Source organism: Zonotrichia leucophrys, chromosome 5 (assembly GCF_028769735.1).
Source record: "Zonotrichia leucophrys gambelii isolate GWCS_2022_RI chromosome 5, RI_Zleu_2.0, whole genome shotgun sequence".
Lineage (NCBI taxonomy): Eukaryota > Metazoa > Chordata > Aves > Passeriformes > Passerellidae > Zonotrichia > Zonotrichia leucophrys.
In genome coordinates, this window is record NC_088175.1 from 330,707 (window position 1) to 346,592 (window position 15,886).

The following is a 15,886-nucleotide window of genomic DNA, read 5'->3' on the forward strand; positions in this document are numbered from 1 at the left end:
ACCTGTGGCCATACAAGAGGGATCAAAGACACGTTTTTGATGCTCCTTTTCAAAAGAAATACATCAATTGTGGTCCTCAGAACTGGGCTGGAATTCTTCACTTTTTTTTTTTCAATTTTTTTTTTCAAATTAACTACAATGCAAAGAGAGAGTCTTAATTTCTTCTTTACAAAATAGAGTTGTTTTATGGTAATACAAGCTGATCATCTCTCAGTCTTCCTTTGCCTAAAGTATGACATTGTTTAGCAGCTTTCTGGATGTTTCATTAACTTATTCATTCACAATATTAGCTCTATTAATTATTAATTCTATATTTCTAGCAATTTTGAGTTCTTTAGACTGTTTTCTAACTATTTTACAGTGGGGACCTGCTGACTGCTAAATATGATTTCCTGTTAGATTATTTCAAAATGGCCTTATGTTTTGTATGTTTTCAATATTTATATCTTGAAGGGGTTTGATATACTAAGCTGTTCAAAACTCTAAATCGGGGGGATTCTCCTCTATCAGAATTATAAGATAAAAAGCAAATTAATTCAATTTCCTGCTATCAGTCTTCAGCTCATGATTTTGAACAAGAAGTGTATTCCTTGGGCAACATAAAGGAAAACAAATTTGCACAATTAATTCAGAGAGCTGACACAGTCAGATGAGACTTTGAAACTTCCAGGTTCTTGCTCTCCGACAGAAAATCTACAGGTTAAAGTAATATCAAGGTGTAATTTAGAATACCATTATTTTCTCTTGCATTTACTTTCTCTGCGAACTTTCACTGCTCATTTGGATTAAAATTTGCCATTCATCTTTGGTTTTGGGATTTCCACTACCAGAGGCTTTTAAAAGCAAATTACAGAAACAGAACAGAGGGATGATTTGGAAAAGTCCATTCTGCCTTGGAATGAAGGGGTGTCTTCCCCAGTGGCTTGCTAGCCTTGTTTCTCTGATGCAGGCCAAAAATATTAATGAAAAAAATAAATACAAGAGAAATAAAAATATTCTTTTAAAGACTTCCTTAAGCTAGTTATGTAGGAGTCCATTACATGCTCAAAACAATGATTTAAAGCATTCTTGTTCTGCAAATCACATCAGCAGTTCTCTTCATTAAAAGATACAAATAGCTCAAGGAAGATTTGCTGATATCAGATCTCAAGTGCTTTTATCATAATTTCTGTCAGAATGAGATTATAGGATTTAGGCAGGGTTTTTTCCATCCAGAAAGAACTATTAAGGTATTATTTGGTATTATTGAGGGCACTTATTCCAGTCCTGCAGGTTTTCAGTTTCCATTGTGCCACAGAGATGTGCTGCTCACCATGGAAGAGCGCAGGAACAGAATTCCTCAGGTGAGAATCCCTAAGTGCATTTCTTTGCTGCTCTCAAGTGCCATTCCTTTGCCATGAATGGTAGACCTTTTTTAAAGGTTCAGATTTCCTAGAGACTTTTGATAGCTTCTGTTGCAGCATTTACTCAAAACTCTCCTGACTCCTTTTGTTTGCTCCTCCCTGCCACCATGGAGCAGGGGTTCTTGATCCTGGTGTATCCAAGCTCAAGTTACACTTTCAGAATAATCCTTGGGAAAGGATTATTCATAAGGATGCCTCATAAGACTGGAATGATTCTTCCACACCTGCTCTGGCAGATGGGTTTCATGTCCTGTGTGCAGATAAAGCCAAAACCAGGGAAGAACATGACCAGAATCCAGCCTTGAGTGTGGACAACACTGGCATCATTCCATGGGATCCAGTGGAGCTGCAGGAAAGCAAAGAGACTGCAAATGAGGGCCAAAATGAAAGACTTTTGTGGATGTTCCACCTCTGGAAGTGTCCAAGGCTGGGTGGAACTGGACTTTGAACTATTTGGTCTACTGGAAGATGTCCCTGCCCATGGCAGGGGTTGGAATGGGATGGTCTTCAAGGATCCTTCCAACCACAACTATTCCATGATTCTGTGATTCACAAGCCTGTATTGACTCCACGTCCATGGAAGATTTACTTTTGTACCAGTGAAGATTGCTCAGGCCTTGGATGAAAAGAAAGATCAAAAGGATGGAGACAGTGATGTTTTTCAAAGTGCTGGATCAAGCACAGTTTCTTCTTTTATAACAATTGGAATTATTCTTCACCTCTAAGACGAGAAGCACACTCAAATTCCTATATATGCGGATCCTCTTTAGAAAGCTTGGAGAATTTTGTTCCCCTCCTCTTGGAGAAATTATTTACTTTACCATTCATTGGGTTTGAAAAACAATAAACTGTAATTTTGAAAGTGTTTAGTGCATTGGATATCATTGACAATTTACGAGAAGGATAAAGCTGAAATTAGTGAAAAGCATTACTTTGCCCTTTTTTTTCCAGACTGACCATGAAATTACCAGGATGAAGTTTACAGGTGCTGATTTCTAAGCTGATCCTGCTGAGATTGGTGGTGCAGGAGGACTCAGCAGTGACACAGCACAACCCCATTGGTGCTGACAATACTTCACATGCATTTTACAATACATTGGCCAACCTAAAATGCAGAGGCTGGACATGGCTGCACATTTCCTTGTCATACTCAAAAGCCCTCTGCTACCAGCTGTAATTTTCTGAAGCTTTTTATAAGCTGCTATTCAATTCATTTCAGCATCCATCAGTGAGCAGTGAACAATCAAGTTTCGTTTCCAGTTCACAGCTGAAATTGTGGCCTCCTTTTCTGGATCTCAGACAAAATAAATGAACGCACCATCACAGGGGCTGTTTTATGAGTGCTGCACACCAAAGAAAAATCCCTTCTTTGGGTCTTTTCTCTAGCTTCATCTACTTGATAAACCCATGAATCACGTTGGTTAATTTAAGCAGAACACTACAGCAAGAGCAGTTTGCTGTGGATCGCCCTTAATCCATTTTCTGAGCCAAAGCATTCCAAGATGGGAATACCCATTGGGCAGCTGTAGCCCATGCACACCTAGTGTGAGAGCTTTTAGCTCTATTGAACTGCATATTGCTGGACCATCAGCTTTTAATTAGGTAATTCAAATAATTTTGTGGGTGTAACTTCATTACTTGCTACTCAACAAGTCTGTGCCATTTGCAGATTTAATTGGCAGAGACCTAAGCTCCCATTTGGATGGTCAATAAGATGATTAGATAGCTTTATTAAATTGATCAATAATCATTAAATTATTTTTCCCCATTTCGAGATATGCTTTTAAGTCAATTTCTAAAACAATTAACTTGTACCCTGTAAATTCTATTTTATTATATGCTGCTTATTTTCATAAAGTTAGTAATTTGTTCATAATTTGGGTTCATAATTTGTGTGTGTGTGTGCTCTTTTCCCCTTGCAGTCTGTCTATGACAACATTCTTCTGTAGCTACCTAGATGATGGTTTCTGAACAATTCCCTGCTTCCATCAACATTTTCCATTTTCAAGCTACTCTCCCTGTCAAAATTCATGTCAAAAATTGCTGTGAGCTCTGGGACAGTGACCCTAACAAAAAATTGGCGTGCATCCATTACTGCATAGTGATATTTTCTGTTTGCATAAAGTGAGCATGCCAAGACCATGAGTCACTAGGCAACTGCTAATTTATAGATCAATGCTGATCTCATTTCTGTCTGTGAGCACAACACCCAGACCAGAGCTGGCTGAAGAAGTTACTGCAATAATAAAACATTCTATAAGTGATGCCTTACCTGTTGTTTTCAGAAGCGCTAGTGAAGTTTTATTGGTTTGAGAGGAATAGTGGATTTGTCTTTACAAACAAGCTGTGGGGCTGCTGGTAGATAAAAGAAACAAGAAGGGTTCCACTGATTGATGAATGGAAAAAGATATTTGCTTTTACAAATAAACTTTAGGTTTGCTGATAAATGGAATTTGGCATTGAAAAATGAAAGAAACGATGGGGAAGAAAAATCCCTAAATCCCACAGGAATTAAAAATTAAAAGGGAGGGTTATACATTAGAGGGGAATCTCTGGTATCAGGCATACTGGGAAGTCTGAGCCTCTCAAGTACCTCAGCCAATGGAGAAAGAGAGAAGGGAAATGTGGCTGGGAAATTGGGATAAAAAGGAGGCTGAATCCTCCAAAAATTGGAGAGACCCCAAGGGAATGCCCCATGGCCTCTCCCTTTATTCAAATAAAGTCAAAGGACTCCTCTGTCTCCTTTTTGGATATAAACCTCTGATGTTTGTGGATTAATTTTCCTAACAGGTTTGTTCAGGGTGGGGTATAACCTCCTTACAGACTCCCAACTGCTCTGCCCAAATTAATCTGGGATAACTCAGCCTTCCTATGTGCTTTTACAGATACAATAGAGCAGACCCATTTCATGCAGGCAAGAGACAGACTTGACACAAAACACTTTTACCCCATTGAATCTTGAAGATGAGGCTGTAACTAGGTTGGGATACTGCCACAGTGCTGTACTTTTAAATAAAATGTATTTTTGGCAGTGCCAAAACCAAGCACTCTGCTCTCCTCCCCTGACCACATCTGTGCCCATGGTCCATGGACTCTTGTGAGCACACTCACTGCAACACCACTCCTGCAACAAACCCTCAAAATCTTGTTTTGATGCCTTGGGGTTTAGCTTTTATATTTTTCAGGTCCTGTACTGCTTTAGTGTGTAACTCTAAAACTCCATAGCATGTCATCTGCTGCTCTCAACAATTCCTCTCTAGGCCTGAAACCCAAGGACACCTCATTGTGTCAGGCCCCAAGAGATGCAAACAACAGTGAATTGGGGGGCAAACTGGAGTAAATTACTTCATTACCGGAAACTGTAATTGGAGGATTAACCCCTGATATGGCAATGGACCAAACTTGTAACTGTATGAAAAACTTGTGACCATTGTCCACCTTGGGTGTAGCCCCTCAGAGGCCTTGACTGCCCAAGGTGTCCCTAGTGAGGGCCTGCAATAAATTCTCACTCTTATTCTCTTAATTTGGTCTATCCTCTGTTTTAGCCACTCCATAGCACCAGTTTCAGTAATATTTTTCTCAACTTCAGTGACAGTAAGGACTCTGCCTTGTTAGAGGGAGGCATCAATGTAAGTAATCAGTTTTTCTACTGTTGCCTGTGCTTATCCTGCTTCCAATCACAAATGAAGGGGTGGCATTATCCAGGTAGAGTCTGTAAATCTGTTATTTTAAATGCTTATAAGATATAGCTGCATTTCATATAAAAATATTTTTACTGCTAAAATTGTTAGGAAAAAAACACCCAATCCAAAAACTCTCATATATCTTGCCTAATACTGAAAGCTAAGTGATAACAGTTCTATTAAGTCTAAGGTACAGAAAGCCCAGCTTCTGAAATGTAATCTCAAACATTCACATGAGCTCTATCATGACTGCTTCTTGCCATTTAATCTGAAATTTCAGCTGGTTTGCAGAGAAGATTCCAGAAGCACTTGGATTAATAAATGCCACAGTTAGAAACACCCCAGTGATACAAAGCAGAAGCAGACAAAAAGCCACACATTGATTACAAACAGTACTTTTTAGAAGGATGGGGGACCCTTCAACAAAAAATGACTCTTTAGCAATGTCAGTGAGACCATCAAATATCAAAACCAGTAGAAGGAAGAGACAGAAACACGTCTGTGACACACAGTGATCCATGAGAATCTGGGGAACTTCAGTTTCAAAAGTTTCCATGGCAGCCAGCAAAAGTACAAGGACAATTCCAAAAGTAAATATACAGCAGCAAAGCACCATCAGCACTTGAAGAGTTGCTTTCACTGCTGTGAAATGATTTCAAATTATAGTAAAAGGCATTAGGAGAATTAGAGCAGAATGTGCCACAGCAGAAGGTGAAAGATAACACTCAAAGTGATTAATTCAGCCTGAGATATATTTGAAAATCCTTTACATTGAAAGAGAAACCCAGCAACTGCTGCCAGACATTTTAAAAATACTATACATGCAAATATACTATACATGCAAATATTTTAATGGCTTTATAAACCAGCACAAGATTATCTAACAGTAACATTAGCAAGCTTTTAATGAGCTGAGTTAATGATTAATATTGTAATGCTGCCCTGTGTGTTTGCTGCAGCTAAAGAGATTAAGAATCTCAGGCTCTCAGATTTGAGGCTGCCAGAGCAGGTCACTCTGAGATCATTCAGTTACCTAGAAAGGGCCAAGGTGTTGATTTGTACAATAATTCCCTCCTGGTAAGATAAGAGCTCTTTCCAGTCAAGCAGAAATCCCTATACCCAAATTAGATCATTTGGCTTTCCTCACTGCCAAGACTGAGTCATCCCCTCAGACACTCAGAAACAAAAGCAGCTCCAATTTGCTACTGATAGTACCAGAAAATCTCTGAATTTGGATGGCAGGTCCAGTTTTAATGCTTCTTCATTCAATTAGTGTTTAAAAATATCAAGCAGATCACAAAATGGTATCAGTTGGCCTTGTTGCATAAACCAATTTACAGAGCAGGTTGTTCCTAAGGTTCCTTGTCAATGAGAAAGGAAAGAAAAAAGGAGTAAATTGCTGTCAAGGAGAAAGAAAGAAAAGAACTTGCTAGAACAGATCCTCTTTCTTGCAGGAGGTGTGTAAAGAGAACAGAACAATTACACAAAAGTGCATAAAAATATCTCTAAAGAAAGCTCAGAGTAGACAATTGTTTTGGTGATTTTTTTCCTTGATATAGAAAGTGTGCACAATTTCCAGATGATTAAAATCTCTTTATTATAATTTCAAATTGCTCCATTAGGTACTTGCCATGATATTTTAATTCAGGAGAACATATTTGGACTCATAGACTTGTTACAGACTTCTGCTAAAAGAAGCAGTACATTTAAATACAAATACATTTCTAGTTCTAGTTCTAGTTCTAGTTCTAGTTCTAGTTCTAGTTACCATTCTAGTTACCATTCTAGTTATAGTTATATTTTTGTCTTCATGTAAGTGAAATTAGGCACCTATAGATGCAAAGTCCAGGATTAAGCCAAAACATCTTTTGCAAGGTAGAAATGTGGAAAGTTCTCCTTTGTGTGGACTTGGAGGGACATCTTGTGACAGGAAAAAACAGTGCAAGCAACGAGCATCCACCTTAGAATGGCAGCAGCTGCTTGAGCAGTTTTCTCCCTCTCTACTAAAAATGCTTTTAAAAAATTAATGCAAAGACTTCAACAAAAATCTTTCCAATTTTTTAATAAATTTAACCTCCAAACTCACAAACCAGACATCTCTGATGACATTTGTTTCAGTGAGGATCTGATTTTCTGCCAAGTAATCCAACCCCTGGGAAATGTGCAGCTGGTCTGACAGCAAAATAATGAGAGAAAAAAAAATCCCAACAAAACATAGTGATTTAATTATAATTGATTTTACATTGATAAAATTTTTCCACTGTAAATGGTTCAGTGAACACTTGTTTTTTGGTTTGACAGGGGCCTGTTTCAGCTGAGGCTCACATTCGTCACTGATTCCAGCCTCAGTAAACTCCTGCAGCTTGGCACAGTTAATCTCCATTTTCCTGCCCCATAGACAGGACACCCTCCCATGGCACAGGACAGAGGAAATCTCCCTAAATCTCTTTTTTTGACATTCCAGACCCAGTTTACCAGCCCCACTCCACACACAAAGAGAGCAAGAGGAGATGTCACTGCAGCTCAAATTTGCAGCCCAGCAAAGGGATGGGGAAGGTCTCCAAGGGGTTCTGCCTGCCAGCCAAGCAGGGCTGAGGAGCTAAAAAAAATCCAATTTCCATTGTCCTATTAGGGCTGGAGCACTGCTCCCATGGAGAGAGGCTGTAAGAACTGGAATACTACAGAAGAGAAGGCTCCAGGGAGAGAAACATGAATTGGCCAAGCTGCAAAGGTTGGGTAAAACTGGAGTGTGACAGTGGTCACAGGGGCCATAGGGTGAGGGAAGAGACGAGGATGTTGACTCCATGTTTCAGAAGGCTTGATTTATTATTTTATGCTATATATTACATTAAAATTATACTAAAGAATGAAGGAAAGGTTTCATCTCAGAAGGCTAGCTAAGAATAGAATAGAAAATAATGAATCAACAAAGGTTTGTGGCTTGGACAGAGAGAGAGCCAGCTGACTGTGATTGGCCATTAATTAGAAACAACCACATGAGACCAATCACAGATGCACCTGTTGCATTCCACAGCAGCAGATAATCAATGTTTACATTTTGTTCCTGAGGCCTCTCAGCTTCTCAGAAAGAAAAAATCCTAAGGAAAGATTTTTAGTGAAAAGATGTCTGCAACACTGGAGTAATCAATCCATGAGGAGGAAGAATCTGGAAACTGAAAATTCAGTTCATGATAATGAAGACACAGAGAAGATGTGTCCAGAAATGTGAGACAGGCTTTGAGTACAGTTATCTCAGAATTATTTACTCTGTGATTTACTGAGTCCAGTGGAAGGAGAAATGCAATTCCTCATCCTTCCTTATGAAGGTGGTCAGGATAGCTTTTATTATAAAAATATCTAGATGTTTAGAATCTCCCAACCACCAGCCACCATCATACCCTGTGACCGTGTTCACAGGGGTCTCAGGCTGAGGGAAGAGATGAGGATGTGACTCCATGTTTCAGAAGGCTTGATATTGTATGATATATATTACATTAAAGGCTTGATATTTTATTATATATATTACATAAAAAACTATACTAAAAGAATAGAAGAAAGGATTTCTTCAGAAGCCTAGCTGAGAACAGAATAAAAAGAAATTATAACAAAGGTTTGTAGCTCGGACTCTCTGTCTGAGCCAGCTCACTGTGATTGGCCATTAATTAAAAACAACCAACATAGGCTAATCACAGATGCACCTGTTGCATTCCACAGCAGCAGATAATTAATGTTTACATTTTGTTCCTGAGGCCTCTCAGCTTCTCAGGAGGAAAAATCTTAAAGAAAGGATTTTTCATAAAAGATGTCTGTGACAATACCCGACCCCAGGGAGATCTTAAATAACATTTCAGTGTCTCAAGGACCTACAGAGAGCTGGAGGGGGACTTTTGACAAAGGCTTGGAGCCATGGGACAAGAGGGAAAGGCTTTAAAGTGCCAGAGGGAAGGGTTATATTGGATATCAGGAAGAAATTCTTTGCTGTGAGGGTGGTCAGGCCCCGGTACAGGATGCCCAGAGAAGCTGTGGCTGCCCCATCTCTGGAAGTGCCCAAAGCCAGGTTGGATAGAGCTGGGAACAGCCTGATCCAGTGGAAGGTTTATTCAGGGTTTAGTTTTATGTGTAGTGTGGTTAATACATCGGGTAAGTGGAGCAAAAGGAAATAAAACCTGCTGCAAGAATCCCACCCATTGCTAATAATTGTTAATTCTAAAGATTAATCATAGCAGCTGTGTGATTGCTTCAAAACATTCTGGTTTACATACTCTCAATTATATTCTGCTAGATTTTTTTCACATATGCACAGGGGTTTTGATGAGGCTTTGGGGGGATTATGAGTTCTTTCTGGTTTGTTTTTATTTCATCTTTATGCTTTGTGTAAATATATCTTACTGAGTCCAAGGATAGGTGAGTGCCATTCCTCACCCTTCCTTATGAAGGCAGTCAAAAGGGCTTTTACTATATTCTTTTCTGGACCTTTGAAATCTAAGAGAAAAAAGTTACTTAAAAAGGGAGTGGAGCATTCCAAACATTTTCAAATTTTTTTATTGTGATCCCCATTGTAATTCTATCAGAAATACAGATTCTGCAATGCAATAATTGAAAACTATTTTTTAGAAAAACGTTTCAAAATAATTGTAAGACACTTTATTGTAGATGGAAGGTGCATTTCGGGGTGTGGTGTAAAGTACTCTTGTAAGACTTTACAAATGTCCTTTGGGAGCAGAAAAAGAGCTATTTAATTGCTGTATACTGAACAGGGCCAAAAATGCAAACACTGCAGATTTTAGTGCAGAGAAAGTTTTAAAAGACACAGTTGATGTTAATCAGCTCCCTTTGATTGGCTGTAATGGCACTAAGAAATTCTATTGCATAATGCATTTTTTACAGCAGGGACATAAATAGAATAATATTTGCATTTCCAGTACAGATGTAATGGATTGTCTAATGAGGATGATGATCAAGAGGGACTAAAAAGAGAATTGCTTTTCTCAGATTATCCCAAGTTTGTGTGCGCAAAATACTCCTCAAACTTTTCCTTTATTTAATATAACATTTTCCTTGGATAAAATATTCCAAAAGTTTCAGACCTGCCTCTTGCTCAGGGAGCTGTGGATTCCTCTGCTGTTTAATGGGAAGTTAAATATGAGTTTTCTTTCCAGACAAATTTATACAATTTCCAGCACCTTACAACAATAATTATATCCTTTCACAAACACTCCTTTCTTCTGCTCAAGGAAGAAGGCACAGTTCAAAGCAATCAGGATCTGGCACTTTTTCCCTTAAGTGTTGAAAAATCCCTTTTTATGTATGGATCAAATATTACTTTTTAGAGGGTTCTGTAATTTAGAACCTCTTGTTGGATTTTTTAACTCACTTGAAACAATATTTTAAAAAAAATTAATTTCATTGAATCATTCTGCAGGAAACTGGTTAAATAAAAGTCACTTAAATTAAAATAATGTTTTATTTTAAAACATATAATTATTTATCTTGAATTGTGGTAGCTGCTCCTACTTTGTTGCCTTGACTGAAAAAGTTTCTCAAAATTCTGCACAGAGGGTGGGATCCCAAATTATTTGGAACTAACAACTTTTTGTGCAATTTATTAATATTTTGATTTAAAAAGTGACATTTTGCTGCAAAGTAATAGTTCTTCTGAAAAAATAGAAGATAGATGGTCTTGAAAAATGTGTAGTTTTGCAAAAGATTTATTGTTATTGCAATGATATTTCCAGGATTGAAAATCTGAAAGTTCTAAAAAAGTGCAACCTGCTTTGGTTGAAAATAACCTGATGAAGAATATGGAGGTGAGTCTTGTGTCCTTTTTGGGATTTCTTTTCTTCTATCTGCTCTAATGTATGGCATTTAAATAATATGGTGTAAAAATGTGTCTAATAAGTAAGGAATTTATAGAACTGTTAACAACAACAAGGAAAAATTGCAACTTTAATTTATAAGAATTAAGGCTGAAACATTATTTGGATTTGCTTAACTGTCAAAGTTTTTTGCATATACATAAATAATAAATTTCTAAATATTTTCTGAGATTCTTCCCAATAAAAAGGGGTTTTTACTTTTCTTATACATGCAGATTTTTGTCTCAGTTTCAGTATGCTGTGAAAAGATTTCCATATGGGGTTTTGTTGTTGCTGTTGTTGTTTTCTTTTGTTCTTTTTTTTATTTTTTTTTTTTTGCTCTGTTGTTTTGTTTAGTTGTTTTGTTTTTTGGGGTTTTGGGGGTTTTTGTGTGTTTGGAAATTTTTTATTATTGTATAGCTTGGAGACATAAACTCCCCAGGGCTCATCTTTTTATACTCCAGAGTCTTTTTCACAAATGAAGCCTTGTCAAAATGGACAGAAAATACATATCACTGGGATTTGTTCATATGCTTATTTTTAATTTTCAGTTTCCTTTTCAGAAGGAACTTTTATCCTCTCTTTTTCTTAGGCTCTTATATATCAAATTATCCCCCATGAAATATTATTTTTCCCCCATGCTAACCTTTGAATTGGAATATGATCCAGAACAAGCAACAGCTCTGTGATTGAAAATTTGGCAGATAAAAGGAGAATAAATGTGTGAACGCCTTTTTCTAGCAGAATCTCTGGATCCCCTGGCTCTCCACACCCAACAGGGAGATGGAATTGCTGCAGCTTCTCCTTTTTCCCTTGGGAGAGAATGTGGGGAAAAGGCAGAGGGAGATCTGATCCCAAAACAAAAGCAGCCAGAGCAGGAGATGCCGATAAGGATGAGTGAAACCAAATCACAGTCAACCTTTAAACCTGTTGAAAAAAACAAAGAGAGAGAAATTGGATCATGATGATAAGGAAAGGGAAGACTGAGAAATTAGAGCTGACAAAGTGTAAAGGGAGCAGAGCATTCCCAGAAATGACTCTTTACTAGCAAGCATCATTACTGCTGCTATTAATGAAGGAATTGGACTACTTTTGGGCTAAGAACAATTTATTACTTAGATAAACATCAGTCTTAGAGGCTGTGAGACTTATGAGACTAAGCAGCTGGTTATAGCTTAAGAGTAGTTACAAGTTTTTTGTTATAATACCATATTTAACTTTCCAGTCTAGTGGATAGATGCTACAAAGTTTATTTTACTTTTCTAACTTATTACTTTTACTTAATTAGGATTTATGTAAATGGTTTGCTGCACTGCAGATATTTTTGCCTTATGGGCTTCTGTCAGACATATACAGTGATGCTTTTATTATAACTCCTAAATTAGCTAACTCTATACAACCACATTATAAACCATATATAACCTTACATTATAAACACTTCACCATCTTATCAATAGTTTCTCACTTACTTAAGGCATAGTCTTACTTACAACTATAGAAACATAAATTTATGATTTTTCTGCTTACTGTCTGCGCATTGTGTTTTTACATCCATTTAAACTTCTTTTCAGGCTGGAGATCAAACCCTTCAGCGCCTGTGGAAGTTTCTGCTTTTCTGATTCCCACAAGCAAGGACACCACAGACAGAGGTGGCTCCTCACTGCAAGGAGCTGCAGAGTCATGGTGGAGGGGGATGACTGGCACCACTGATTTGGTTCTCATCATCTCCCCCAGGCCAAGGCATGGGCTGCAGCCAAAAGCTAATGAGCGCTGCTGACACCAGCCGTGATCTCCGAGGTCCCTCATGCCCAGCTGTGAAACTGTTTGTTTTCATCTCGGTATCATTTACAGGGCCTTTCCAAGCTAATCCCCTCTTGGCAAAATGCATTCTCTCTTTGCATGTCAAAAGGAAGCTACAGTTCTCAGCAGAGGCCAGCATTGTTTAGACTCCAGTCAAAATTGTTTTTACATTTGAATGATCTGCCTGGTTGCCTGCAGGCTCTTCAGCATTTGCAGTGCTATATTAGATTAAAACTGTATTGTTTAAAACATTCACAGGGTTTACATACTCTGCAGAATTTATAAGAGGTCAACCTCACTGGAAATTTGGGAAAAATATGAATGTGGTACCAGTCTTGCATTTTCATCATGATCATTCTCGTTATTATCAAGGGTTTATGTAAATGGTATCATTTTTCTCTCATTTTAATACGAATTTCCTACCAACTTGCAAGATTTGAAGTCATATCCAAAATACACAACCCTGAGCATCCCAAAGTTTGTGTCAAAACTCCCCAGGGCTCATTTATGTGTACTCCAGAGTCCTTTCCACAAATGAAGTCATGTCAAAAAGGACAGAAAATACATATCAGTGAGATTTGTTAATATACTTATTTTTAATTTTCAGTGCTTTTAGTATAAAGGACACTTAATTTAAATGCAAATCAAGACTGTTCAGTTGTAAATGTAGATGTAAAAAAAGATTGCATTTCTAAGCAGATTTTAGAGAATCTAATATTTTTTCTTGGTGCATTTTCATCTGTAACAAAAATCTTCCAAATGTTATCCCTACATTTTTAGTGGAAATAGAAGAGAAAATAATTAATAATTATTACATTTATGATGTCACTGATTATTATTCTTCAGCAAAATCAACAACCAAGTTTCTAGAACATTTGATGTGTTGCAGGGAATCCATTTCCAGCTTCACTTCTGCTGGGTCCACAACTACTTGAACAAAATACCTCAAACCTCTGGTAGGAGCTTTGACCAAAGGGCTCTGAAAAGGAACTGCATCAAAACAGGAATATTTGCACATATATCCATAAAATAAACCAGCAATTCTTGATTTCACAAACAGGACCCCTAAAAGTGCTTTGATCAAGAGTCAACAGATTTTTTTTTGAGTGAGGGTGCAGAGAGCAAGGATTCTGTTGGTGCAGGCTCCTGCCGTGTGTGGATCAGGTAATATCAAATAAGCAAAAATGTTCTTCAGTCACCTCATCTCTTTTTCAGATAAAAACTGCATATTTGAACATTTCAAATGATATTCACATTCAGAAGTATAGGCAGAGTGAATTAAGTTGTCTTAAGAAGAGTTTTATGGAATTTTTAGGCTTTTTAGTGCATATATAGAGAGCTTATCTTTTGGAGATACATAAACAAGATCATTTTCCTGCTGTGTTTTAATGTAAATTTTTGCTGCTGGATCCTCATGGGGATTTTTATCAGCTGGAATGTGAATTGGGCAAGATGCAACTGTTGGATGTAACATCAAATAATAAATCTCTAAGGAGTAATAATCTAGAAATCAAAAATTCAGTTCATGGTAAGGAAAACACTGAAAATGCATTCTTGAAAGGGCAGTCTTACAAAAAAATAAATCCACTAGAGGAAAGAATAACATCCTGCAAAATAGAACTGAAATAGCATGTTTAATGAAATAATATAATGTAATGTGATATAATATAATATAATATAATATAATATAATATAATATAATATAATATAATATAATATAATATAATATAATATAATATAATAGTGAATAATATATCCACTATAATATAATATAGTGAATAATATATTAAAGAAATGCTTGGAAGATTGGAAGAGTTTTCTGGGCCTTTAAACAACAGAGATCCAGCAAAGTGCTTTGAGTTTGTGTGGTTTTAGGGTTTTTTTAAATTTTTTTTTGTGAGGGAAGGATTTCCTGTAATTCCAATGTGAACTTTATGACTTCTTTTTCTTGTCATTTTTAATTCTGGCTTAGGGCTTCCAATTTAAATTCATCTAAAATCAATGGCCAGCATGAAGTCTACACACAGAGAATCCCTCACTAATGGGGCATGTGGAGGGTGTCAGTGATGCCACAGACCCAGGGCTGGACACCAGATTCATGAAAAATGAAAATAAAACAGAAAAAAATTTCCAGACAACAAATAAGTGTTCCTGTAATCACTATTTTGTCCAAATTTGTAGTTTACAAAAAATCAAAATTTTACCAAAAAATCAAAATCATGTCAATTGTCCATTGTTGTTGTTGTTGTTGTTGCAGGCAGAATCTTAAAATATTTCAAAGTGGAAATGAAAAAAGTTTTATTCTGGTAGTAGAATTCTTGTTGGCATAATTGGAAACAGTGGGAAAAACTCACTTTGAAGAAGTCTTATTAAATAATCCATGTTAAACTTTTACAGATACTTCAAACTAGAAGCTGTTTCTTATGATTCCAAGTTAATAACTTTTAACAAGACAAATTTATTGCAGGGATCTGGAGTATTTTGAAGCATCAGAGCTCCACAGGCTCCATTTAGAGACATCTGGCAAGAAAGGAAATTCTCCCTCTGCTTTCCTCCTCCTGGTGGCAGCTGAAGCTTTGAGCCCACAACAACTGAATTTTTGTTACCTTTTTCCTTTTCTTTCTATATACGAAGGTCTTGATTTTAAAAAGGAAATATAAAAGAACAAGCAAGCTATCCAACTGGCTCCTAACAACAGCAATTTGATTATTCTGAGTTGCCACACATCCTTTCTTGCAGGGAAGTCTCTTACATAACCTTTGTATGAACAACCTTGACGCTTGGCGGAGGGGAGATTCAAATTTAGACTGGCAGCATTTCAAGGACTGTTTTCTGCTTGAATTCTCCAAGCTTGCCCACCTCAGGTGTGCCTTCTCTCCCTGTTCAGGGATGTTTGTTAGAGCTGCAGGTACTCCTGTACTTACAGCTTGTGTTTGAGGTTGTTTATAAATAGAATTCTGCTCGCTTTTAATGCCACACTCTCTCTCGAGCCAAGGATCTTTCTGTTCTGGCAAGGAGAAATTAATAAATCTGCCTTGTAGGGATGAAAGCCAAAGCAGAGGGTTTAGGATGAGTAATCTTAGCACATAGTCATTTTTGAGAAAGAATATTTTTAACAGCTGCAGTAATTACTTTGGCTTTCATG

General features: G+C 37.2%; 1 long non-coding RNA gene across 1 annotated transcript; it reads right to left on the reverse strand.

The window, feature by feature from the left end:
• Nucleotides 1–11,046: 11,046 nt before the first annotated feature.
• LOC135448646 (uncharacterized) lies at nt 11,047–12,705 on the reverse strand. The gene is made up of 2 exons (XR_010440544.1): nt 12,469–12,705; nt 11,047–11,868 (listed from the first exon to the last, which is right to left on the reverse strand). It is a non-coding gene; the product is annotated as an uncharacterized LOC135448646 (long non-coding RNA).
• Nucleotides 12,706–15,886: the final 3,181 nt, after the last annotated feature.